Here is a 2,736-nt window from a genome sequence, read left to right as displayed (position 1 = left end):
GAAGAAGTTTAAATTAAAATAAGAGAGTAGTTCAAGTTGATTAGAAAATTAAATATTTTCCGCTTGTAAAAACAAGCACACCAACTCTCTGGCGCTGGCTTTCAACGGCCTCCTCAGGGCCAAGCTCGCCGAGGCCGCCACGGCCACCATAAAGGAGCTCAAGTACTCCATCGCCGCCAACTACAACATCATCAACAGCATGATGGCCAACTCGCTCGTAGCCGGTACATATGAACTAGCAGCTAGGGTTCGTACGAAGGTGCATGAACTAATTCCTGTGGACTCTCTGCACGCACGGGCAGGGCTGAGGCAGGTAAAGACGGCGTGTTGCGGGCCCGGCCAGGAAGCTCAACGTGGAGGTGATGTGCAGCCACCTGGGCACGATGGCGTGACCCGCCGCCTAGCACGATGAGTACATGACATGCTTCACCCCACGCACGCCACTATCAAACGCGGCGTCGTAGCCCTCTTCTACGGCAACGGCCCCAAGTACGGCGAGCCCGTTAACTTTGGCACTATGGTCACGGGCCAGAACGTATCTCCCACGATCAAGATGGTTGTCGCCGACGAGTGAATGGTGGATGGCCACTAGTAGAAAAATGGCCATTCGAACTGGTTCGTGAGGACCATTTGTCCCGGTTCACGAACCGGGACTAAAGGGTCGTAAATAAAGCCCTCCACCTTTAGTCCCGGTTCGATCGGGAAGCGATATAGATAGGGCTCCACGTGGCCGTAGCGGCTTGCCCAGGCAGGGGGGACCTTTTTTCCCGGTTGGTGCCACCAACCGGGACCAAACACTAGTACAAAAAGGGGCAAATCTGAGACACATTAGTGCCGGTTTAATTTTGAGCCGGCACTAATGTGTCCATTAGTGCCGGTTCCAACGGCTAGCCGGCCGTTCTCATTAATACCGGTTCGTGGCGAACCTTTAGCACTGGTTCGTGCCACGAACCAGTACTAAAGAGAGTGGTGGCAGGATGTTGTCAGTCTGGGGCCCGTCCAGCACCTTCAGTACTGGTTCGTGGCACGAACCGGTACTAAAGGTCGACGTACATAAACCCTTCGTCCACCCGAGCCACTCTGTTCTTCCCCTTTCCACTCATTTCCTCTGTTCTTCCCCTCTCTTCCTCGAGCTCCTCACAAATTTTGCCCAAAATTTGTCAAGATATGAAGGCCTCCATCCATTCAAATGATCACAAAGGTTAGCAACTTTGTCGTTTCAACTCTCATTGCTAGATTAGCTCTTGCAATGCTTTGTATAGTGATTAATTTGGGAGGAATTATATTTGCTAGTATTTGATTTATATGCAATCTGAGGTCAAAAATAACACTTAGTTTGCATATGTAGGTGTGGTTTACTTACTGCCTTCTAAATCTCCGTCGTAACCACCGTCGATCGCCCGCACCGTCCCGTCGCCGGCACCACCTTGTGGTGAGGCTCTTGTTCATGAATGTTTTACATTACCAAATTGATGTTTGTGTGATTTGGATGCATAGTTACTCCTATAATTATCTTACCCGTACGTTGTTTGTTATACATAGTGCCATGGTTTTGATATCCGTCCCCGTCGGCCCTCGTCCTTGTTATGATTCGGATGTGGTATATTCTCTTTTAAAACTAGTTGCTGGATTTCGTGTTTATGACAAATTATGCCCATCAAGTTGACATAGATATTTTTATCTAGGAGGTATGTGAACCAGAAATTCCAACCGACCCTATTGTCGGGAGGTTAAATTTAATTGAAAGAGAAAACGAGTATTTCAAAGAAAAATTAAAAAGAATTGAGGGGGAGAAGATGGAATTGGAGTTGCATGTTGCCGATGTCGTCGATGATCACAAGATCAAGATGGAGAAAATGAGGTTGAAGATTAGAAAGATTAGAAAATATGCCATTGATAGTGTGGCTTGGTATCATTATGCTGTTGGATCAATTGTTACCTTAGTTGCGATCTTGATCGCATTTGTTGTTGCATTTAAATTCTTTAGCTAGAGAGTTATTTGTATGTTGCATTTAATTAAGTGATGTATATGAACTTTATGTATGAACTTTATTTATGAACTTGTATTAATTTTGTTTGTTCGGTGTTGTGTAATGAAGATGAGCCGACAATGGATGTATGATGACCGATGCCCTCCCGAGTTCATTAATGGCGTGCATACTTTTCTGCTTGCCGCTGAGGCAAACAAGCGGGCGGATGGTTTTATGCCTTGTCCATGTGCTGGCTGTAAGAATGGTCACAGTTACTCTACGTCAAGAACCATTCACGTCCACCTATTTGAGTCCGGTTTCATGCCCCACTATAATGTTTGGACCAAGCACGGAGAAATAGGGGTTATGATGGAAGACAATGAAGACGAAGAGGACGACGACGGCTATCCTGGCCATGGGTTCCCTGAATACGATGATACAACAATGGGGGAAGAAGTTGAGCCGGCAATGCGGGAAGAAGCTGAAGAAGAGGCATCAGATGAGCCCGCTGATGATCTAGGTCGGGCCATTGCCGATGCAAAGAGAAACTGCGCAAGTGATCTGGAGAGGACGAAGTTGCAGCGCATGTTAGAGGATCACAAGAAATTGTTGTACCCGAATTGCGAAGTTGACAAAAAAAAGTTGGGCACCACACTTGAATTGCTGCAATGGAAGACAGAGAATGGTGTATCTGACAAGGGATTTGGAAAGTTGCTGGTAATGATAAAGAATATGCTTCCAAAGGACAACGAATTGCCCGAGAGTA

This window comes from Triticum aestivum, unplaced genomic scaffold, assembly GCF_018294505.1.
Source record: "Triticum aestivum cultivar Chinese Spring unplaced genomic scaffold, IWGSC CS RefSeq v2.1 scaffold37768, whole genome shotgun sequence".
NCBI classification, from domain to species: Eukaryota; Viridiplantae; Streptophyta; class Magnoliopsida; order Poales; family Poaceae; genus Triticum; species Triticum aestivum.
This window is presented reverse-complemented; position numbering follows the sequence as displayed.